This window comes from Myotis daubentonii, chromosome 13 (genome assembly GCF_963259705.1).
Source record: "Myotis daubentonii chromosome 13, mMyoDau2.1, whole genome shotgun sequence".
Classification (NCBI taxonomy): Eukaryota; Metazoa; Chordata; class Mammalia; order Chiroptera; family Vespertilionidae; genus Myotis; species Myotis daubentonii.
Genome location: NC_081852.1, coordinates 24291348 through 24317173, shown reverse-complemented (window position 1 = coordinate 24317173; position 25826 = coordinate 24291348). Strand labels below are relative to the sequence as shown.

Below are 25826 nucleotides of genomic sequence, written 5' to 3'. Positions count from 1 at the left end.
CACTCACCTACTGCAGGACAGAGTATTGCCCATATACAGACACTAAACCAATTGTCTAAGCAATTGCTTATGTTTAGAAATTCAGTGCCACTATCATGGCTCACAGTTTGGCTTATGATGCATCTGTTAGCAAACAGCCTGACAAGCACCCTAGTGTATTTCAGGATGACTGACAGGACACAGCGGCTCAAGCAGGAACGGGGGGATGGGTGCCCTTAAAGCAACACAGCCAGTGAAGGACAGCATCAAACAGCAGAATTAGGTTTGAAATTATATTTTGCAAATTTGCAATAAAATAATGACATATTGTCCAGTATGAGCTTTTAAACAGAAATTGTATGTGACCAAAATATTATAAATTCCAAAATGGCTTTAAGAATTTTAAGAATAGAAAGAACGTATTTTACAACAGGCATAAAATGTGTTACTTCCCTGAAATTATCAAACTTCTAAATTATTTAATAATATTCTAATTACTTTTAACATAATTTAAGTCAGGGTACCTAGAAAAAAAGCCGCTCTTATCTCACCTCTAGATATTTGCCAATTGCTCTTACAATAGTAATTTAACTGATGACAGTAATTTAAACACTCTGAATTAATCAGAGCTGTCATCGAAGATAGGGTCAGAAGATCCATGTATTTTGCCCCCCGCTGTATTCCTTCCGTATGGTCTACGTGTCATGGTTAAAAATAAATAAATAAATTAATAAATAAATAAATAAATAAATAATAAATACAAACAGTTCAAAAGATTAGGAAATTTCAAGTATGGGTATTTCCACATTAGTTTCACTTCAAAAATTACTTAAGTGAAACCGTTGGCTTCATTCTTCACATTTGTGATTTTTCCGATATTATTTCACAGTACTCTGCACCACGCAATCTTTCATTCAGCACTCAGCCCTATTAAAAAGTAAAAGCCCCCTAAGCAATGACCTTTCAGGGCAAGGGATGGTGCCCAACCAACTGAAGGACCATGGCCAGGGAAGAATGTATACTTGTATTATTATTTATTTAGTATTGAATTAATTTCCATACAACTCTAAAGCTACTTTACCACACCCTATATTTACCTCCTGCCTTTTATAATCTGTCTTCTGCCTTCCCCATCCCTAAATGCATTCATTGATTTTCCTTCCTTTACAAGATTAGTTCATATTTTCCATAATATTGTAAGCACTATAAGGTGTCTAGTCTTTAACAAAGATTGGTCTCTTTCATGCTACACAGTTATTTTGAGATTGAACACTAATGCTTATGTGAAATGCTATTTTTTATTGCTGAGTAATATTGTGCTCTGTGTATAAAAACTTTATTAAAAAAAAAAAAAAAGAAGTAAAAGCCCCTCATTTTCAAACACAATCCCTCATTTATCCAGCAGAGGGTATCATTTGATTCTAAAAGGCTAGAGTATTGTATCCATTGACATTTTTTTTTTTTTTATGGATGACTTTTTTTAAAAACTTGAACTAGGAAATGGGACACACCGTCTCTACTTTCCTTAGTAAATGTGCTTAGGAATATTTCATTTTATTTTGTCCATATAAGTTTGGCTTATGGAACCTATATTGGTGTTTAATAGTTCTCATCTGTGACAAAGTCTATTGTTATTTCTATGTCTATCAGCTACTCAGATGCATCCTCATTGTAGTGAAAGAAAAGCACTAGACGGCTACAAAGTGGCAGACTTGGGTTTAGCCATCAGTCTGACTTTCCACACTCCCAGGTTGTTCTGGGACAAAAAACACACAAAAACCCTACAAAGATTCCAAGCTTCATTAGATAACCCACAACACATTACAAAAAGAAAAAAAAAAAGAACCATACTATAAAACAAAGCAATTTCTCCTCAAAATTATATGTGACATATGTACATTGTTTAATATTTTCTAATTGCCCTGTTTAATATTTGCTATTTGTTACATATTAGGAGCTAAGGGACTAATTGTAGAGGATGTGTTTCCTGTTATCACATCATTATCATATTTCTCATGAGCATGAAATGCTTCGACTAACAAAGTCCTCGTACAAGCTACAAATTCTTTATTTTACAACTTAATACCCACTTTAGTTTGGAAAAGCATGAATATTGATTTGTCTGATTTACTCTGAAAGTAAAAACTTTACTGTGTAATTAGCTGAAATCATTAACTATCACAAATATGTCTTGACTGAAGATATAAATGTCCTATGTGTCTCTGAATCTATTATCACAAACATCAAGTTTACTCAGTTCACTATGGAAAAATTAAGACAGACCTAAAAGCTCAAACGACAGTGAGGTACCATCTCACACCTATCAGAATGGCTAATATACACACACACACACACACACACACAAACACACACACACACATATAATTAGGCCAGGATGCCATAACAGTCACGACCAGCTCAGGAGGAGGGGCCATGTGCGTCCCCGCCTGAGAGAACAGCACCAGCCACGGCACTGGGCTGCTGGGGGCCAGAGCGGAGACAGACACAAACCCGCAGGGGGCCCCGACACCAAGCAGCCCCGTGGCCACAGCGCCAGCAGTCCCACCTCTGCGCGGGAGTTGCAGAGGAAACACCTTTTCTGACCGCTCATTGGCTAAGCTCCCTGTACACCACTCTCAGTGTTCTTGGTAACTTGGGTAATAAGAATCCAAGAAGGTGATCTAGGGTTCTTCCACCTCACTCCCGGAGGAAAAAAACGAAGGTCCGCTGCTGGAGGGGCTAAGAAATGTCATTTCCTACCCTCACCAGTTTGGCTCAGTGGATAGAACCTTTGCCTACAGACCGCAGGGTCCGGGTTCGATTCTGATCAAGGGCATGTACCAACGTTGCAGGCTCCTCCCTGGCTGGGGCCCAGGCCAGGGCTCATGCAGGAGGCAACCAATAGAAGTGTGCCTCTCACATTGATGTTTCTCTCTGTCTTTCCCTCTCTCTTCCATGCTCTCTAAAAATCAATGGAAAAATATCCTCAGGTGAGGATAAAAAAAAAAGAAGAAGAAGAAAGAAATGTCATATCCTATGAAAGAGCCATCTTGAAAATGCCTAAAGAAAGAGTTGTCATTTTTTCGTGGTGAAGGGACTGGAATCCGTGTTGATGAAAACACCTTGGTGGCTGCGGTGGCCAGCAGTGGCAGCAGCAGCAGGGTGATGGGGGTGGCACCTTCCCCTGATCATCCCAGTCACCTACCGCAGAGGGAGGCCAGACTACAGCTTAGGCCCGCTCCCTGTGGACATCCCCTGAGGGCTCCCAGACTGTGAGAGGGGGCAGGCTGGGCAGAGGAACCCCCTACCCACCCAGTGCACAAATTTTGTGCACCAGGCCTCTAGTCAACAAATAAACAAACAACAAGTGCTGGCAAAGAAGTGGAGAAAAAGGAACCCTCATGCACTGCTGATTGGAATGCAGACTGGTACAGCCACTGTGGAAAACAGTATGGAGTTTCCTCAAAAAAATTATAAATGGAACTCCCATTTGACCCAGTAATCCCACTTCTAGGAATATAGCCCACGAAATCAGAAACACCAATCAGAAAGAATATATGCATCCCTATGTTCACAGCAGCACAATTTAAAATAGCTAAGATTTGGAAACAGCCTAAGTGCCAATCAGCAGATGAGTGGATTAAAAACAGTGGTACATCTACACAATGGAATACTACATTCCTGTAAAAAAGAGAGAACTCTTACCATTCGCAACAGCATGGATGGACCTGGAGAGCATTATGCTAAGCGGAATAAGCCACATGGAGAAAGACAAGTATCACATGATCTCACTCATTTATGGAATATAATGAACAACATAAACTGATGAACAAAAATAGATCTAGAGACAGAGAAGCATGGAACAGATGTCAAACCTCAGAGGGAAGGCAGGGGAAGCGGGGGAGGGGGTAAGAATCAACCAAAGGACTTGTGTGCATACATATAAGCATAACCAATGGACATGGACACTGGGGGGGGGGGCATGTGCTGTGGGGTGTGGGTAGCTGGGGAGAGATCAATGGGGGGAAAAGGAGACATATGTAATACTTTCAACAATAAAGAATTTAAAAAAATTCTAACGTTTTTAATATTAAAAAAAGTGATCCCTCTTTTCTTGCTCCCAGATTTGCAGTAATGACACATCCTTTATGGTAAAGTATTAACTTTCCCAAAGAGAAAAGGAATACTACTTCTCTTCCTCAATTGTGATTCAAAATAGAAAGTTATAACTTGCTTTCCTTAAAAAAAGGAATCCTATTTCTGATCATGAAAGCAAGGTTTGGGTTCCTCACTCCATAAAATCATTTTTAATACCTGAATGTGGCAGTTTCTTTCCTCAGAAAAAACTAATGGTAGCTACATAAAAGTCGTATTTTACATCTGAAAATAAATTATAACATCTCTTCAATTGTTATTAATTCTTTCAAGAAATCTTTAATTTTCTAAACTGATATATTCTCTATAAGATAAAAGACATACTTAGAATTATTTCTCAAGTTAACTTATAGATAAGTATCCAGAAGAAAACTGAAAAGTCAGTTTTTCCAGTAATTTGTTTATCCCTTTTGCCAATATTCCTCACAGATGCAAAGAATATACATTTCTATGCATTAACTATACATTTTTGAATATACAGGTAACTGTTTTCATCTAACCACTTAATTCCACTTTACTTTCCAATTCTGGGGTTGGTTCCTGACACAGGCTTTCCTGAACTATATCTCATTCAGCAATTTTTGATTTACCCTGGTACCTTAAGAACCTACATCTAAAGACATTTTTAATCTCAGTTCTACCTATGGCTAAAAAAACTTTTTAAACAATAATTCTCTATGGGGATGTGGAGATTAAATGACTAGTAATAGATACTATTTATTTAAAATAACCCTATTTACTTTTAACAAAAATGTCTCCCTACATCTTACGCTATATTTCAATTTTCAACACACTTTTTATATATTTCATTTTGTCCTGAAAACAACTTGTTTCCTCCCTAAACTATTGTACCTGGCTCATAACAGATACTGTTCACACCAGTGAGCAGGTCTAGAGTAAGCTCTGACTCTGACATAGGTATGATGAGTTTGAGGTACGAGTGGCATGTGCTCATGGGTATGTTCCCATGGGCAATTGAAAAATCAGAATCCTAGGGCTCAGGAGAAAAGTCAAACCTAAAGATAGAGAAATGTTAGCTATGCATCTGCCGTATGCCTTAAACCATGAGGCTGATTGAGCTCTCCCAAGGCTGAGAGTGGAGGGAGATAAGGCACCAACAAGTGCCTTGCAAAGTAAGTACCCTTAAGAGGTAGGAAGAAAAGGGGAGTCATAAAAAGAATAGGCAGAGACAAGACAAACTTGGTTCCAAGTCAGGCTCTACTTTATTCTGTTTGGCCTTGTCCACAGTGACCCCCTTTTACTCTGTTTTCCTCATGTTGTGAAATAAAGTTGCTATGAAGAGTAACTACTTATAAAATTACCCATAGAATCCAATGAAGTGCTAATTACAGTGCTAAATAATTCACTAACCAATTATTATTATGTTGTGGAATGATAGTTTTCTCTTTGTAAAATTCTACTTTTCCCAATGCCATAATTTTAGAAGGCTGCCACGAGCGATATCAAACGGATTGGCCATCTGATTTAAAAATGGATGAAGACACTGGGGGGTAGGGGAGGCCAGGGGATTGTCAAGGGCGGGGGGAAAAAAAGGAGACATATGTAATACTCTTTGTAATACTTTAAGCAATAAAAAAAAAGGAAAAAAAATAAATAAGACAAATGTAAAAAAAAAAGAAAAGAAAAGAAAAAAATGTCAAGATTGGTTTTCATAAGCCAAAGAAAAAAATTTAAAAAAATAAATAAAAATTAAAAAAAATAAAAATGGATGGAGAGTCATTAAGTTCACACATTTTTACTTAGCAAATTGAATCTATTTCGCCAAGGAAAGTCACCCACCCCGTCCATGATCATAATGTGTAATTAGGTAATTAGGAAACATGGTCCTAAAATGGTAGAGTTTACAAGCTGCTTCCAAAGTTGTAACAAACGTTTAACAGAGAAAATGAAAGGCGCACTAACACATATTAAGGAAGTGTTTATGTAGAACAGGGGAAGGGAACATCCAGTACCCGGCCGTGGAAGGCCTGCGAAATCATTTGGGCTGGCCCTGCCAAGTCATTAGGGGTGAGTTAATTAAATGTTTGACCAAAGAGAGCAGGCTAATTTTTAAGCTGATCATTTTGTATGGGTCTGGCCCGAGAATGATGTTATAAATACCCAAATGGCCCTTAGCAGAAGAAAGGTTCCCACCCCTAATTTAGAGGACCCGGCATGGGATGGTTAAAGGATAGAACACCGAAATAAAAGCAAAAGAATAACAATAAGTAAAAATAGAAACCTCTGGCGTATTGTTCCCACATTAGACTATGGAGCTGTGCCAACCTGCTTCATTCCAGAGCAGAGAGCCAGTCAGTAGCTGAGGCTATGTTAGAGAGCGAGGAAGGAAATCCTTTCTCCCACGCTGTTTCCAAAGATAATAAAAGACGAGAGTGATGGATTTCGCTACCAAGTAGCCATGTTTATTTTACTCATGTCCCCACTGATTCTCTAAAAGTCAAGGCTAATTTTGCATTATCGAGCAAAAGAATATATGGACAAAAACAAAGAAAATCGATTTTGCAAAACTCATCCCTCAATTTTCCAAAAAATAACTCTTATAGCCACTAAACTTAAACTCTAACATCATTCCTGTCCTGCCAGCACTTGTACTAAAAAGGATAAAGCTCCTCACAGAATAAAATAACTTAACTCAGTCATTAACATAGTGAATCCCATTTCTTCAATTCTAAAATAATAACCCTGCTCAATGGCCTGAATAACCCGTACCCCAAGCCAGCCTGCTTTTTTCCCCCTGGGTCTTGAGTATACAGAATTAGATTGGCACAAGCCATCAGGCCCCCCAGTTAAAGTTCATCTGATGGGACTGGTCCATGAAAAGCCTGTTTTACTGTATTTTTTGTTTGTTATCATATTCTCTATCCCCAGCCTCAGTTCCACTCTCCTCCCCCCTTCATATAGGCATCCCCTTGTAGTTAATGGCTGCCTTCCCAATCAACTTTACATATTGTTTACATAATAAATATATATGGCATATATATATGTATATATTTACAATGATATATAGCTTTATGTGTGTGTGTGTGGATTTTTAATTTTACGAGAGGAGGTTATTGCCAGACATTAATTTTTACCAATCTAATAGGTATAAGATATCCCATCATTGTTTTAATCTATATTTACCTGATAACTAGTGAAGCAAGCTAAACATGTTTTTCCTTTTTTATCAGTCATTCCAATGTTCTCCTTGTGTAAATTACCATTTCACTTATTAAAGACCCATTTCCCTCTTGTATTGTTCTTTTCCTTATTAATTTTTCAGGAGTTCTTTAAAAATCTTGTATGGAAGACACTGGGGGGTAGGGGAGGCCAGGGGAAGGTCAAGGGGGGGGGGAGGAGACATATCTACTACTCTTTGTAATATTTTAAGCAATAAAAAAAATAAAAATTGCCAAAACCGGTTTGGCTCAGTGGATAGAGCGTCAGCCTGCGGACTGAGAGGTCCCGGGTTCGATTCCGGTCAAGGGCATGTACCTGGGTTGCGGGCACATCCCTGGTGGGGGATGTGCAGGAGGCAGCTGATCGATGTTTCTCTCTCATCGATGTTTCTAACTCTCTCTATCTCTCTCCCTTCCTCTCTGTGAAAAATCAATAAAATATATTTAAAAAAATAAATAAAAAATAAAAATTAAAAAATTTTAATAAATCTTGTATGGGATCATTTTTGTGGAATGGTCTATGAGTCGGCTATTTCTACAATAATGCTACATGACAAATTACCCCAAAACTTAGTGGCACAAAACAACATGTATTCCCTCTTGTGCATTTTTCAGGTTGGCTGGCCGCTGGCTAATCCAGGCTGGCCTTACTCCAAGCTGGAGTTTTGGAATCCAGGACCGCTCCACACGTGTCTCACCCTCCTTGGACAAGTAGTCTCTACCAGGAGCATATTCTTCCCACAATAGGCAGAAATACAAGAAAGACAAGCAGTGCCCTGGCTGGCATGCTCAGTGGTTAGAGCATCAGCCCACCCACCTAAGGGTCTTGGGTTCAATTCTCAGTCAAGGGCACATACCTAGGTTGCAGGTTTGATTCCCAGCCCCAGTTGGGGGCGCATGTTGGAGGCAACCAATCTATGTGTCTCTCTCACATCAATGTTTCTCTCTCTCCATCCCTACCTCCTTCCCTTCCACTCGCTCAAAAAAAAAAAAAAGGAAAAAATACCCTCAGATGAGGATTAACAAAAAAAAGACAAGTAGAAACACACAGTGCCTCTTCAGGCAGAAGCTCCACACGGGCACTCTGCCTCTTCTTTTGCCCACATTCCATTGGGGAAAGCAAATCACGTGGCCAAGTCTAATGCTAATGGGACAGAGAAATGTCCTCTGCCTCTGGGGAGAACTTCAAATTCATGTGGCAAAGAGCATGGCTACAGGGAGGATGAACAACAATGGAGAACAACAATGCAACCCACTTTATATAGATGATCCGTAAATATATCCTCTCAAAAGGTAGTTTTTATTTATCTTCTTTTATGGTATCTTTTTTTCACAAAAATGTTTTTATGTAAATATAGTCAAATGCTTCAGTCTTTTACTTTGTAGTTTATGTTTTTGGGGTTAAATTTGAGAAATTATTTTCTTCCCTGAAATCATAAATATATTCTCCTGTATTTCTCCCAGAAGAATTCAATCATGAGGATCAACACCCAATATATTTTAAATTAGCATATGCATAAATGCAAGATTCTGTGACCTAAGGGCCAAGGCACCAAAGTTAACAAGTAATCAAAGTTAAAAATAATTATCCAAGGGTGGTGAATTATTACAGGTGAATATTTTTTGAGGTTGGTCTTTAAAAAAATAGTAATAGGTATAGGCTGACAAAGAAGAAAAAGATGCAGGTATTGTAAGAATCACAAAACTTGATATTCTTTCATAAACTGATCTTGATTGATCAAAGCTATAGACTCAAGACTGCAAAACAAAAGACCACAAGAAAATACATAGTCTTCTCAGGGCATGGCATCTTGGAAAAAGAAAAAAAATTCTACAAAACTCAACAATAAAATAATCCATAATAATAAAAGCATAATATGCTAATTAGACAGGATGTCCTTCAGGAAAACCTTCCGGAGCAAGTCAGGGCTGGGAGGGAAGCCCAGGTCCCAGGTGCCAGAGGGAAGCCGGTGCCAGCAGCCGGGGGAAGGAAGACCTACTATTGCACGAATTTCGTGCATCGGCCTCTAGTATGTGTTGTAATGTCATATTTGTAAAATATGTGTATATGTGATAATAGGGGGACCTACCTTCATAATTTTAAGTGAAAATGAGGTCCCACCTACTAACTTTTCAAATTAAAACCACTTCCTACTTGCCAGACTGGCAGGGAGTCCAGTATCTCTCTTGTCCCTCAAATCATTCAAGAAACTGGGCCTCTTGACCAGCATGCGTCAGCGAGAGAAAACCAGGGAACTTGATGAGAAAACAAGTGGGCCTGTTGAAGGCTCTGCTTCCAGCACAGTTTACTGGTGAAACTGATGACCTTTTCGCCTGCTGCTCTCTTCCTTTGCTGCTGTAGAGCCAGACAGTGGCCACAATGATTCTCCAGGAGAGAAGCAGCCTGCTCCCTCAGAGGCCTGGCATGGCACCCCGCCTGCAGCCTGTTAGTTCGCCAGCACAGTGGCTGAGCCAGGAGGCCTTCCAGCTGCAGAGCCATGTGCATGCCCAAACCGCCTCTCCCATCGGGCAGCACAGGCCACAACTGGAGAGTGTTTAAGGGACTTTGATGTTCTTTCATACTAGGTCTTTTTTTTTTTTTTTAATATACTAGAGCAGTGGTTCTCAACCTTCCTAATGCCACGACCCTTTAATACAGTTCCTCATGTTGTGGTGACCCCCAACCATAAAATTATTTTCGTTGCTACTTCATAACTGTAATTTTGCTACTGTTATGAATCGTAATGTAAATATCTGATATGCAGGATGTATTTTCATTGTTACAAATTGAACATAATTAAAGCATAGTGATTAATCACAAAACCAATATGTAATTATGTGTTTTCCGATGGTCTTAGGCGACCCCTGTGAAAGGGTCGTTCGACCCCCAAAGGGGTCGTGACCCACAGGTTGAGAACCACTGTACTAGAGGGATCGGGCTGCAACCGGCTCTCTAACATCCCCCAAAGGGTCCTGGATTGCGAGAGGGCGCAGGCCAGGCTGAGGACCCCACGGGTGCACGATTGGGGCCAGGGAGGGATGCGGAAGGTTGGCCAGCTGGGGAGGGACCTGGAGGGCTCCAGGGTGTGTCCGGTCCATCTCGCTCAGTCCCGATCAGCTGGGCCCCAGCAGCAAGCTCACCTACCAGTCAGAGCGTCTGTCCCGATTGTCAGTGCACATCATAGCGAGTGGTTGAGCGGCCTTAGCATATCATTAGCATATCACACTTTGATTGGTTTGAACGGATGACCAGACACTTAGCATATTAGGCTTTTATTATGTAGGATTTTTATTGATTTTAGAGAGGAAGGGAGAGAGAGAGGGAGATAGAAACATCAATGATGAGAGAGAACCATTGATCAGCTGCCTCCCACATGCTCCCTACTGGGAATCGAGCCCACAACCCAGGCATGTGCCTTCGCTGGTAATCAAACCCTGACCTCCTGGTTCATAGGTCAATGCTCAACCACTGAGCCACGCTGGTGGGGCTTACTAGGTCAATGCCAAAAAAGAAAAAACTTTCTAATAATAAATACACAGTAATAGGACATAGTCTAGGTCAGGGGTGGGCAACCCCTGGCACGCATGCCAAACATGGCACGCCAGTAACTTTTGTTGGCACGCGAAAACCTCTCTTATAATCTTCCATTTACAATTTTTTTCTTAATATTGACTTTTTTATTTTTCAGATAAATTCAGTGTAGGTGCATCTTAGATAAATAAATAATTTTACATAACAAGTTATCTTAAAGACTATAGACATGGATTGACGAGAGAGGGGAAGAGCAATTTCTATGCCTCTGCCTTAACTCTCCCTGCCTTCCTAGATCCGACCAGTGTTTTGGCTTCATCCACATACGCTTGTGAATCTTTCTTCTCAGTGATGAATTTTGTTAAGTCTCGTAATAGGAGTAGCCTGACGGATGAAAGTAGTAGCTCGTGCATATCTCTGAAGGTCACAAAATATAAACCTGATGTAAAATCTCTGTCTTCAGTGATGCAGCAGCAAAAGTCCCACTGATAATATCAAACTGAGTCATAAAGTTTTCTGTCGGACTATCAGTGTACATGTATACATTAAAAAATAAATGTATTTTTCATCATCATATACTGTGTTTTTGTCGCTTGAATGAATTTTATTATTTCTTCAAGGTTCTTCACATACATACACTTTAAGAGATATCAAGTAGGCGTAACATGTTCTCAAAAAATTAGGATTGGCACGCAGAAGAATTTTGAGTCAGAGATTTTGCTGGTTTTGGCATGCACTCACAAAAAGGTTGCCCACCCCTGGCCTAGGTCTTTACTCTATTCCTCTCTGAAGACTCCCAGACTCTTTACAAATTCCTCTAGTCCTCTCAATGTTGACCAGCCAAGCAGCTAAAGGAAGACTGGGAAGGGCAGCCCTTAACAAATCAGGAAAGACCCTATTACATCAGTATCTGAGACACAAAGGATAAAGACCTCAATAATGATTTGCAGACACTGGGGGATTTTTCTTATCTGTAATCTCCAAATAAAATACATAGTGCCCAATCCAGTTAACTTAAAGTTCCAAATAATTTTTCTGGCATAAATATATCCTATACAACCCTGGGATATACTCATACTAAAAAAAAAAAAAAATTATTGGTTGTTTACCTAAAATTCAACCTAATTGTGTGTCTTATATTTTTATTTGCTAAATCTGACCACTCTACCATATCTACTTCATGAAAGGGCTAATTGGGGGAGGGAGATCTAGAACGACCTTGTGCCAAATTTAGAGCAGCCCCAGAACCAGCCCCTTACATCCACGTACCCTGACATCCTATCAGAGGCTTGGGACCGACAGAGCCAACCAAACACCGGCTCTCACCCCCTCCTGCACTGGACCCACTTGATAAGATACCAGAGATGCTTCCTGGCCATCTCCCAGCAATGCATTTCTAACCACAATCAGTTGGAAGATTGTTGCTCCCAGAAATGCAACACAGGACAAAAGGGGACAAAGGAAGAATCGCGAATCACATACATATTTTGCCCTGGGTTCTGAGAGCCCCAACAGTCCAGCAGACATGGGAAAAACACCAGCAGAAAGGTATTCTAGAGATGAGGTTTTATGCATTTCTTTTACAAGAATGAACCTGAATTGCTTCCAATTATCTAGGATTAAATTCACCTCCAAGGACAGGACAAATAATCGAAATAGGAAAATAGCTTCCTCCATGGATATGTACCTCCTTAGCCCAGAAATTTAGTGAGATACTTGCCCTCTGCTTTAAGATTGAGAGAGTCTGGCGCTCCAAAGTTAATAGTGACGGAGCTCAAAGGGGCCATGCGTATCTCACCTATGACAAACACCAGGACTAAGTATCTAGCCTTTCAAAAATAAGTAAATAGAAAAAAAAAAATGTAAACTGTATAACATAAAAGAGGAAGACAATGTCTTAGAGATGCCCGGGGAAATTATCTGCAAGACAAAAGAAAATTTAGAATGCATCTGCTCTGCGTTCTCAGTGCAACACCCAAACATATAAATTCTGGGAAAGAAGTGATGGGAAGACTAAATAAAATAAAATAAAATAAAATACTTGACTGAAGTGAGAAGTCAAAATAAAGATACCTAGCAAAGATTTAAAAAATAAAATAATCAGAATGCCAAAAAAGACAGTAACGTTAATTAAAATCTGAATTGGAGGAATCCTCTCCTTTATCTTCTGCCTCTCTATCAGCAATTTCATTATTCAGAGAGCAAAGAAGCAAAGATTGGAACTGCTGCCCCTGGCTTAATTCTTACCAACAAAGAGGAATATGTTAGTGAAGTGAAAGTGACAGGAACCTTGGGAAAAATTGAACATATCACCTTAGAGTTCATTACGGCCAAGGAAGAAAACACAGAGCCAAGTCAGACAAGTGCCTTAGATTGCTTAGCAGTTCAGAGAAAATATAAGAATGTCCCAGAGCCAGACATTCTAATATGAAAACTAGGACAAAAAAATAAAGCCCACTACTGCAATCACAAATGAGGGGAAATGGGAGAGAACAGATGCAAACATAACTCAGTGTGGTACGCAAGGAGCTGGGCGAGGAGGAGGGGGAGGGGGAGGGGGAGGAGGAGGGGAGGGGGAGGGGGAAGGGGAGGGGGAGGGGAGGGGGAGGGCGGCGGCAAAGGCAAGGAGCAGCACATGAGTGCAGTATTGACTGACCTGTTGGAAGAGTGGATGGACGTAACCTAGGATGAGCAGAGACTTGTGAAAAACACTCAACACAACACCAAGACTGTTAGACTGCTTTTGAGGAAGCAAGGACAAGAAAGATACAACCTCCCTCCTCCACTCCCAGGCAGATTTCTCGATGCTGACAACTAACAGAAAGCACAATGACCATTTCTTGAGTTTGCTTCTCATCTTGTCTACACAGGAGACTAGTCTTCAAAATGGAAGAGCTGTGTCAACAATCTGGAGAAGAAACCGATAAACAAAACAGGAGAAAAGATGGTGAAGGAACGTTTAACTGTTTAGATCGCTGTCCATTTCCGGGGATATTCTGTTACAGCGAGGTTTCTCATTCTCGGTACCAATCATATTTTAGGCTGGATAGCCCGGCTGTGGGGGGCTGCTCTGTGTGTGGCAGGGTGTTTGGCAGCATCCCTGGCCTCCATCCACTAAAAACCAGTAGCAGCAGCCTCCCAGTGTGACAACCAAACGTGCTTCCTGATACAGCCCAATGCCCCCTGGGGAGCCGAAGTGCCCCGAGTGAGAGCCACAGTGTTACAGGGCAGCGAAAAACTTGCATGTATTATCACAGAATTATTGTTTGCATCTTTGAGTGATCATGGCATTGGGAACTGACAATTTTCTCGTATATCAAAAAGGCCGCTACTAAAAATTAAGACCAGTAAATTTGATGTTGATCCCCAGCAAATTTTAATACAGTATCAAAATATAATTAATTAGAAAAGAGAGCAGTGATCTTGTGATATCTTGGTATAGTTCCATGAAGAGCCATTCATACTAAACTAATGTAATTTTGTTCTCTTCCCCCTTTTTCTCAATATCATTGCAAATGGTTTCACTAAAACATTTTTTTAAATCTTTTGTGAAATCTCCTTTGACAAGAGAAAGAAATGGGAGCTGTCTCATACACAGTTGATCTCAGCGTATATTGATAAAATCTCTGGAAGGCACTCTGGCAATATCCAGGGAAGTTTATATGCACAAATTTTCAGACTAAGCAATGCCACTTTTAGGAATTTCAATATGTGTACAAAGATGTATCTATTGCAGTCTTGTAACAAAAAGCTAAGCACCTAAATGTGCATTAATTAGGGACTGGTTGATTAGTTGTCATATATTTTTTCATTCCTGTGACTTTACCTGTGACCAGAGGTCAGGAAAAGCGTTAAGAAATGCTAGTGTACAGAACCCAATTGGATGGCATTTGCTTAGCAGTCGGGGATATTCAAACACTTCACCACCACTTGGAAGGCCCTTGTGTACCAGATGTTCACACTTTAGCTTCTGGGTCTAGGGAAGTCCAGGGCAGTGATGGCGAACCTATGACACGCGTGGCAGAGGTGACACGCAAACTCATTTTTTTGGTTGATTTTTCTGTTACATGGCATTTAAATATATAAAATAAATATCAAAAATATAAGTCTTTGTTTTACTATGGTTGCAAATATCAAAAAATTTCTATATGTGACACGGCACCAGAGTTAAGTTAGGGTTTCTCAAAATGCTGACAGGCCGAGCTCAAAAGGTTCGCCGTCACTGGTCTAGGGGGTCCTCAGCAGAGAACAAGAAGAGGAAGGACACATGGTAGGAGAGAGAGGGAGTAAAAAAAAGCATTTCATATTTTAACACTTTGTATCACCTCACTGGGGAATGTCAGTTCTCACCAAGACAGAAACATTAAAATATTCCAGAACCGCGTGGATTCAACTAAATGGCACTGTAAGGAAGAGTGAAGTAAACTTATATGAACTGATACGTTAATTTTTTTTAATTTATACCAGAAACTGTTAGCAGTTGCCATGTGGGAAGAGGATCAGGGAACTTAGGGTGGGTCAGGGAAGGGGGAGATTTCTTTTGTTGTATACCCTTTGTGGCAGATGCTACAGATGTGCTCACACCCCTGCCAGCCCTGGCCTACCTTTCCTCCTCCAGACTCCACCAACCAAACACAGCCTGGGTGATATTTGCTCACCTGTCGGACTGACAAAGGTGAATTCTGGTAGGGCATTTTGATCAGAGCTGTAAGAGTCGGGGACATGCTCTCAGCACACACTGTTAGTGGCGGTATAAATGGATGCGCTCTTCTTGAAGAAATGCATGGCAATAACTCTCAAATGTTTAATCATGTATACTATTTAAGCTTGGACATTTCCAATTACAGTCAATACTTATTAAATTTTAAAATGAACATTCCTTTTGCCCCAGAAATTCTACTTCCATGAGTTTATCCTAATGATACACTCATAAAAGTGCATTAAGAGATATCAACAAAGATATTCATTACAGCAGAGCAACATGAAAAATGAAAAATACTGAAAACAACAAACATATCCATCAACACAGAATGGACTAAATAAGTTATGCTACAGACACTATGAAGTTGAAAAGAATGAGGTAGATCTACATAAATTGCCAGAAATCTGTCCTAAATAAATGTAACTGTGCAACGTGGGGGAGAAGAGGAGACACGAGATGCAGGTCAACAAGTGTAACGGAGAGCATTTTCCTTCCTCGCCTGAAGTAGATTCAGTACATGAACAAGAAGAGCAGAATGCACAGCTATTGTCGAGGCAATCGGCAAAGCCTCTCACAGATTATTTGGTCCTTGGTTGTCCCAGACTGGGAAGAGAGGAACTACTGAGTCTAACAAAAAAGCAAGTTAATTCTCCACTTCCCATGACCTGCGAGCTCCAGCCATCAAGTGAGTAAGAGTCCGGTACCTCTTTTAGAGACTCACAGAGAAACCCCCCTCCATCCCCACCCACAGACACACACACTGGACAGGGCACGCCGTGAGGTCCGGGCTTTATTTGGTTCCCTCGCATCGATCCCCAGCACTAAGATACTGTCTGGTCCGAGTCATCTACACTGAAAGCGATTCCAAAGCCAGCACTAGGGTAGGTCCATGCGGCCCTCTCAGCAGTCTGCCGCTCCGTCATGCTGTGGGTTCTCAGTGAGCTAACCGGGGTCACTCTGCATTGATACCACCTCCAGAAGCCTCATCAACTGAGACCTGGCCATTCACTTATTATCTCGTTACACCTCCATCCCAATTCTCTATCTCATAATGCAAATAGAATAGAAGAGATAAATGCTATATGGTGTCATTGAAGTAATGCTACTCAAAGCACAGGTCTGCAATGAGATGCGGAGCTTGCACTATAATGTAAATTGATAACTGTTTCACTCATCTAGACAGTCTTGCTACAAAGTCTTAGGGCATAGATGACTCCCATCCTGGTACAAACTCTTTATGCCCTTTCACGGACCATTAATTAGATCGGGAAATGCTGATCACATTTGGAAAAGCGCTAATATCAAGTGGGGCCTAAAGTGCTCAAGTTCCACTCCTTGAAGGCCTTGCTTTGCGCTAATCATTGCCTTCTGCCTCAATTTCCCCATGAAAGGGAGACCTGAAGCATCACTAACTGGTTAGGACCATGAAAGGCAGGAAAAAGAGGTGGGGGAGCAGGGGTGCCAAATAAATTTGATCTAAATTTATAATTCTGTACATAGGAACTCAGTCACTCCTCAGAATCTGGAAGTTAGTGATTCGGTTGGTAGCAGATTACTGGCTATGTCTGTCCCAGGCAGCAATATGTAGTTAAAAACAGTAATTAAAGCACATGAAAATCAGATGCAATAGCTAATAGTCCTGTTCACTTTTTTAAACTCTGTATTCTCAGTTACTTTCCATTAGATTTGCAAGTTGGCTAAACTCAGGAGCTCCACTTCCCCAGCACCATGTCACTGAAAATCCAGTATCCGCACAAAACTGCTTTTTGAGTCTCTAGACTAACATTCCCATGAGCCAATGATCCATAAATAAACACTATTTGTAAGTCTTCATTAGAAAGCACATGGTTTCTCTTCAGGCAAGATTGGGCTGCCAACTTCTCTTCTTAAATATGAATCTCTTCTATTAAAAAAAAAATAGAAACATGCAAACAGACATTCATAGTAAACAGAAAAGAGAACACCCATCCTTTCATAGCTATGACCTCTAAGTATCACTGAAAAGTAAAACTCCACAATTTTAAAAAAAATTAATACAGGCAGAATATATTCTTTAAGAATTCACAACCAGCCCTGGCCAGTGTTGCTCAGTGGTTAGAGTGTCAGCTCACGCACTGAGGGTCTTGGGTTCAATCCCTGGCCCCAGTCAGCACGGGGGAGGCAATCAATGTGTCTCTCCTACATCGATGTTTCTCTCTCTCTCCCTCCTCCCCTCCCTTCCATTCTCTCAAAAATTAAAGGAGAAAATATCCTCAGATAAATATTAACGAGAAAAAAAAAGAATTCACAACCCTAATTCCTCAACTCACCTCCCACCAAGTAATACTGATCTCTCTACTCTCTCCACTTTGCTTTCTGTGAACCAGCCACCATCTCCAAAAAATCAAATATTGATCACTAATCCCTTAGTGTTTTCCCTTCAATATATTCTATTTCCATAACCATAGCTCCCAAATTAAACAACAAACTTAAAACTTCATATCTTCCATGACTCCCACTCTAGCCATGCTCTTGTGTGCTACCTACAGATTTTCTCCAAATACTTCTAATTTCCCCAAACTTTTATTATAAAGTGTGTATCCTTCCTAATTCTGCTATTTCTTTGTCACAGTTGGATCATAAAATTCATATAAATCAGAATGATATATACGTGGTGCTCTAACAAGTTATAATGTTATTGTTCTAAAGTCCACAGTAATATAAATAGTCAACAATACTATCTGTTGGGCCCAGCTGGTGTGGCTCGGTGAATGATGAGCATTGAGCTATGAACCAGGAGATCACTGTTCAGTTCCAGGTCAGGGCACATGCCCGGGTTGCAGACTCAACCCCCTGGGGAGGGGGGGAGAGCCAATCCATAATGTTCCTCTCTCATCACTGATGTTTCTTTCTCTCTCTCTATCCTTCTCCCTTCCTCTCTGAAATGAATTTTTTAAAGCATATTTAAAAATAATAATAATAGTAATAATAATACTATCTGTTGGTTTCAGACACAAGGTGAAGGATTTCAACTCTGACACACACAGCCTTATTGATATCTGTGAAAGTTGGTAAGTTGAAATTTTGTAAATAGAAGGGATTCTGTCCTTCCAAACACTTAGTGTGTTCCTATCTGTGTGCCTGTGCCTCACAAAAATGTTTTGCATAGCAGAGACACTCAATAAGTATTTCAGTTGGTAGACAAGGAATTTTACAATGCCTTAAAAAAAAATCCTTAAAAATCACATTTGTCTTCAACTCTAATGCTCTTTAATTCAAGTCCACACTTAAGAATAGAGCTTAAAGAAATTATTTTTAACATAAATAAATATACACACACACAAAGATATTTAACACAGCATGTAGATGTTTGGCAATGATTAATAAAATTATATCTATTTACTTGGAATAATGTTACACAGCAACCTAAAATAATATCTACGTAGAATAGATATTATTTGGAAAATTTTTTGGCATACGGTTAAATGAAAAAGCATGATTCCAAATTTTATCTACAGCATTACTGCAATTCACTTTAAAGCCATGCAGAGAAAAAAGACTGGAAGGAAATACATCAGTAAAATTACAAATTATTTTTTCTGTGCTTTCACATTTCATACAATGAATATATATTACTATTATAATGAAACCAAAGGAAGCTTTACTATAAAAAGTCCAGTATGTTACTCAAATAAGAAGGCAGACAGACTCTGTGCAGGAGGCAACAAATGGGAATAGCTGTGTCCATGCTCTTTATATTGTGGGTTTCCCCATTTAACCAATGTGTCCTGTGCTGCTACTGTGTTAGTGTTTTTATCGTGGGTAATGACATTTTAATAGCGCATCCAAATGTGCCATTCAAATTTGACTGCTGATCCTTCATATTCCAAATTACAAGTATTCTCCATATGTTGACCTTTCCATCTGCCTAAAGAAGCTAGCCACAACCCAGAACCAAGACTGCTAGTAATTTGAAATCCTAATTTTCCCACGTAAGCAAATCATTGGATCTCATGGATCTTCAGAGACGTTGCAACAGTCTCTCCTCATGATGTCTTATCAGGGACTCAAAACCTCTACAGCAGTGGCTCTCAACCTTCCTAATGCTGCGACCCTTTAATACAGTTCCTCATGTTGTGGTGACCCCCAACCATAACATTATTTTCGTTGCTACTTCATAACTGTAATGTTGCTACTGTTATGAATCGTAATGTAAATGTCTGATATGCAGGATGTATTTAGGTGACCCCTGTTGAAAGGGTCGTTCGACCCCCCAAAGGGGCCGCGACCCACAGGTTGAGAACCGCTGCTCTACAGTCAACGAGCTTCCTGAGGCCTAACCGAAATTCCTCCTGATTTCCATCTGAACTCATTCCTTCCAGTTCTGGCCTCAGGGCAACCGAGAGCAGCAGCTCACAGTCCCGCAGACCCCACTGTGACCCGCTCTTTGCATTACTGATGGTGTATCACAGCCCACGTTCGCCTCATATACTGTGATTTTCACTTGGTTATACATGGTGGTAGAACACTTCTGCGAGATGCCTTAGCCTCCTGATACTACTGCCTACTATAACACAAAGATATAATGCAAACGTTAAATTCAAGCACTAATGCTTTTGCCACTCTGTCATCTGGAAAAGCTCCCATTTGCTGTGAACAAGCTTTTTTGGTTAAAAGTAAAACCCCTTCACACATTTTCTTTTGCCCCAGCTCCATGGCAAAGCAGAAGCATCCAGGCCACATCTTATCTTCTCCTGCGAGGTATCGCATCGGGCTTTTTATAGCCAGAAACTCTCTGAATGCAAAGCACGACAGTGGCTGCCAGCTTCCCCTGGCACTGGTTTGGAAGTTATTTATAACTTTAAAATTAGCGTGAAAGCCTACATTTCTCACCAGAACGACTCACAACATCCCCGTTTTCGAGACGAATGTGACGTCCTTTCATTCAGAAGGAAATCCCGCATTTTAACTAACGCAGAGCAATCCAACGCAGAACCAAGAACGCACTGAGGTCCAGCTCTTCTCCTTGCAAACTGGACACTTACCTTTCTGTCGCTTCCTATAAAGTAGATGTGTTTAAAATTGGGCTCTTCTAGGAAATTATCCAAAAAGAGCTTTGGTGGGGGAAACAAAAAGACGTCTTGGTCAGTCACCGAGTTGCAAAGCAACAAGTGGAGAGCCAGTGGCAGTGGGGCAGTCACTTTAGCTGAGCGGCATTCACCCAGGATAAGAAAGAAAGGGGAGGTTACAAGCCGGGTGGGTGGTATCTAATCCTGAACCACTAGTCACTGACCTCACTGACAACTTGTTACTGAAAATACTTCGTTGAAAAAGGCCAGACGCATACTTTGCCTAGAGATCTGCAAACGTGGCTGTCAGGGAGCTTTGAATAAGTTAGATTTGCATTTCTCTAGCCCCTTTCCAAAATAAGGGCCCTGGCCATCTAATTAAAGCTGAAGGCTGAGATGATTGAGAGTGAAAAGTGGTAAAGCAGAGATGATAGGAGTCCAGGAAACTTACTGTCGAAAGATCGACCCTGTAAAATTCAGGGTCTTCAGGACCATGGTGCTGTGTCACACGTGGTGTGTGTTTCCTCTGAAATCTTACCTGCCTTACCCTTGCACCAGTCACTACACTCTCTGCTTCCAGAACTTATGTAGAACCACATAATTATCAGTAGTGTATATAAAGTGAAAATTTACCAAAAACCTCCAGTATTAAAGCTACCGAAACAGCCCTGGCTGGTTTGGCTCAGTGGATAGGGCGTCAGCCTGCGGACTCAAGGGTCCCAGGTTCAATTCTGGTCAAGGGCATGTACCTTGGTTTTGGGCACATCCCCAGTGGGGAGTGTGCAGGAGGCAGCTGATCGATGTTTCTAACTCTCTATCCCTCTCCCTTCCTCTCTATAAAAAATCAATAAAATATCTTTTAAAAAAAAACACTACCAAAACAAAACAAAAACACCGTTTTCTCCAACAAAATTTCTTTCTTCTATGGCTATTTTTTTTTTCATATTTCCTCTCCCCTCCCCCCCGCCCCCTGCCACCACAGTTAAAAAAAATATATATCTTCTCTCTGAATATCTTAACATTCACTAGAGCAGCCTGGTATATCCCTCCTCCTGCTTTATCGTTTCATCAGTTCTTTGCCTCCCCACTCGAACTTGTATTGCAATTCCTTAGACGGGCCCACTTCTGTGACTCTCTTGCAATAGCTTCTAAAACAAGAGGTGGCAACGGCTCCTAAAATAGAACTACTTGTTCGAGTTTGGACATTTCTGTTCTTCACAGGCTGAATTCTAAATAAAAAGAAGGCGTTTGTTTATTAGCTCCACGGGCAGCCTTAGAACAAATATTAGGAAGCCAAGAGAAAAGGGGGGCCTGGGGACCGTTAGAGAATCAGGTGTGAAAGGGGTTTCGCTTTCTATGATTTTTAGGGAAACTGGCAAAGCTGCTGTCGTTTTATGTAGGTTCCTTCACAATGTGTGCAGTTGGCATTCCATCTCACCTAAAGATTCTTAGCTCACACACTGTCCTCCCAGATTTTTTTAAAGCAGCTCCCCCCCCCCCAACCCCGGGACAATCTAGGAATGGCCTCTTTTCACAGCGAAAACGAAGGGTAAGTTTTATGTCTCTCAATCCATCTTTTCTGGAATAAAGAATTCACTTGACACTTGCAAAATAGAAGTTTTTGTTTTAGAGCTTTAATAATGACTGTTTTCCAAACCCAGACTGTTGAATTGAGCCCAGGATATCCAAGTGCTGTTATGCGCCAGCCTGCCACCACTACAAAGTCACAAACAAGTTACTTACCTGCTCTGTACCTCTCCTTCCCATCTGCAAAATGGAGATGAAAACCCCTGTTCTATCTGCTGTTCAGGGGATGTGTGAATGAAATGAATACAACCTGAAGTGCTTCAAATTACACTGAACTCCCAAGCGATGCCATGCAGATGCAATATGGTACTTGATGTTATCAAAACAACTAAATATTATAAACATCTGAAATATAGTTTTAAAGAGCTCTGCGGAGTTGCTGTTCAATTCCTTTATAAAACCTGAAGTATTTCCCACTGTAGCCACAAGAGGTCCTCCTCCTAGCAATTCAAATCACGTCGGATTTGACGAGCAGAGGCCCGGGGGCTTCTGTATTTACATCGGTTGGCTGGCAGAACACAGAGATCACCTATGTCAAGCTTCCGTAGCTAACTATAGGGAAGCGAACAAAACCGGAGAAATCTGGCTTTCTCTGGCGATCACTGAAGCATGCGGAACACTCAGTAGTTCCTGTAAACTACACAGCCGCTGCGTTCTGCACCCTGGCCCCCTTCCAAATTTTAATCCTTCTTGTCACTTCGCCCAGTCTTGTTCAGTATTTATTCTCCTTCCCTATTTACTTATTTCCTTTCTTTCTACTTTCTGAACTTTACATTTTTGGCTCACATTCCCCTTGCAAGCAAGCAAAGGTTAGGGATAGAAGAGCTGGGGGAAAAGAGAAAAGAGAGAGAACAAGTCAGGGCTGTTGTAGCAGTTCTCCCGAGGTCATCCAAAGTGTGTCTTCAGCTCCAGGAATCGGGGCTGACCCCAGACAGCCACTCCACCGCATGTACTAAGAAGCCCCTTGAGGCGGGGCACTGGGTTAGGAATCAGCAGATCAGGGCACAGAGGGAGGCCTCCTCAAAGAAAGGAGTTCTACCCCCTCAGCATCCCCTCTTGGAAAATAAGCCCTCCAGGGTACAATCAGTTCTTTAATCAGAATGAAATACAGTTGCTTCTTTTCACTAAAATACCCTAAAGAATAAGTGTAGCTTTTTGAAAAATATATTTGTATTGATTTCAGAGAGGAAGGGAGAGAGAGAGAGAGAGAAACATCAACGATGAGAATCACTGATCAGCTGCCTCCTGCACGCCCCCTACTGGGGATCGAGCCCACAACCCAGGCATGTGCCCTTGACCGGAATCAAACCCAGGACCCTTCCATCACAGGCCAACTCTCTATCCACTGAACCATACCAGCAAAGGCATGAGTATAGCTTTCTGCATGAACCATAAGCCCATTTTGTTCTCTACATAATTACTCAAAAGACTGGCAATTTCAGGTTGGAGCTTAAAACAATATGTAATTTCATGAACAGCTAAAATACGTATTTAAGATAAGATTTAAAGATAAGGATAATTTCTGTTTGTGATCAAAATTATTTTACTCCAAAAGTACGTGGCAAATAGTTCTGGCACATTGGTGGGCGTCTTAGGTGAATCTAATGAACGGGCTCCTGTGGTAAAGATCGTATGTGCTGTCGCAAAAACGTGCTTCCTGCTCTCCCTTCCCACCCACCCTGCTATCAGCTCCTGGCCCACTCCCCTCCATCACCGAGGAACGCAGAAGCCATCTGGGGAGACACCCCGCGTCTTCTCAGCGTCAAAGCTCCCAGAGCACCAGCCCGAGCCGTCTTCTCGGCCTTCCCTCCTGTGGCAGCGCAGGCAGAACCCTGCTCCTCCCCAAGGCTAACCTCTCCTCTTCTGCTCTGGATCCCTCTTCTCCCACCTCCCCACCGACCCCGCTCCATCATGATCACCACGCGAGCTGCACTACCACCCCTTTTCAATGATCAGCCTAAAACTATGCCGCGGGACTTCTAACTTCAAAATACCAGACCAAAGCACTAGCTTCACCCTTCAGCGCCCTCTAGCGCTCCTCCCCGTCCTCTGCCGCCTTCACACAGGACTTCACCCCTACGCTGTCACCTCTCACCACTCCACAACCCGCTCCATGGAACCTCTGTCCCCTTCGCTGCCCGAAGGGCCAGCTGTAAGTCTATCAACACCTCCCGGCGATCACCTCAGGGGATAGCTCCTTCAATCCTGTGGCTTTAAGTGAGATCGGCCACTGGGTGTTGAGTGGGACTTTAACTGTTGCACCGAACTGGCAACTAAGGCTCAAAATGAAAACATAAGGAAACGAAGCCACCTGTGTACATGGCACACTAAGGAATGTCCAGTGTTTGAGGACAGACACCTCACTCGGGGCTCACTAAGAAGGTAAGAAGAGCTGCATGCTCTTCTCTCCCGTTCCCCTCCCAGCCCCAACACTAGAGGAAAAGTCTGGAGACTTGGAAAATTAAGGGAACAGGCCAACTAGTCCTCTCTTCTCAGAGATATCAGAGAAGTGGTAAAAAAGTAAATGTCCCTTGCGATTTCCAAGTCCCTTGAAAGGACAGTTTTACGACGAGAGCTGATTATTTCTTCTTTGGAGGGTCAGTGCCGGAGGAGGGGAAAATGAAATTTTATTAAACTGGAATAAAGTGGAAGTTTTAAAATGGACTGAGCAGCCTTCAAAACACTGCAAGTGGCAAGTAAATTACGGAGCCTGCCCAATTGTCATGAAGGAATGAGAAAAGGAGATACCACAGAACAGCTGAAATGCAGGGATTGGGGAAAGCAAACTCGTTCACCCAGCAAACCGGTCACACACCCATAAGCTAATGATTCCCAGATCAGTATCCCAGACTAATCGCTCTCACCAGCACCAAAGGCATTCATCCAACTGCCCTCTCCACTTGGATAGCGAAGACACACTTCAATGGTAGCATGTCCCAAGAAACAGCTCTCGCTTTTGCCTCTCAGACCTACTTCTTTCTGTCACTCATATTCTAGTTATGGGTACCATCGCCTCATGGCTTAACCCAAAACCAAGCAGTCATTCTTCATTCATTCTTTCCCCTTTCAATCATCAAAAATTCCTATTACTCTTACTTCCAAAAGCTATTTTTAATACATTCACTTGTCTGTATCTCCCCTGTCCCAGCTATCCTGAGTCATTCACAATGCATTCTCAACATGGCATCTAAGTGGTCTTTCAGAACACAGCTTTGCTCATCTTAATCAGTAGATTACTGATGTTAACATCACCCAATGGCTTCCTATTCCTTAGAGCAGAAAATCCGAATTCTTTACCAAACTTACAAGGCACTGCATGATGACCTGGCTCCTGTCAACCTCTCCAACCTTGACTCACAGCGCTCTTCCCCCTACTTCACTGACTTTAACTACACTTTCTGTTCATACAACACTTCAGCTTTCCCCCTTAGGGCTGTGGCACTGGCTGACCCCCCGCCTGAAGTCATTTTCTCCCAGTGGCTTAAACGTCTGGCTCACTCTCTACCTTGACATAACACTTCCCCTTCTCAGAGAGCTGATCACCTTATCTCACTGCCCCCAGTCACTTATAGCAACCTTACATATTTATTTATGTTTCCTTATTCCATTGGGATGAAAGCTAGAGGCAATGGCAGTGTCCATCA

The 25826-nt window shown here is 41.5% G+C and overlaps 1 protein-coding gene across 1 annotated transcript in view; it reads right to left on the bottom strand.

Annotated features, from left to right (window-relative positions):
* CTNNA3 (catenin alpha 3) overlaps positions 1-20806 on the bottom strand; it is a 1315594-nt gene extending 1294788 nt beyond the window's left edge. Inside the window, exon 1 of the mRNA XM_059662570.1 lies at positions 20572-20806. The gene's annotated coding sequence lies outside the window, so the exon portion shown is untranslated. The remainder of the gene's footprint in view (positions 1-20571) is intronic.
* Between the last annotated feature and the right edge of the window lie 5020 nt (positions 20807-25826).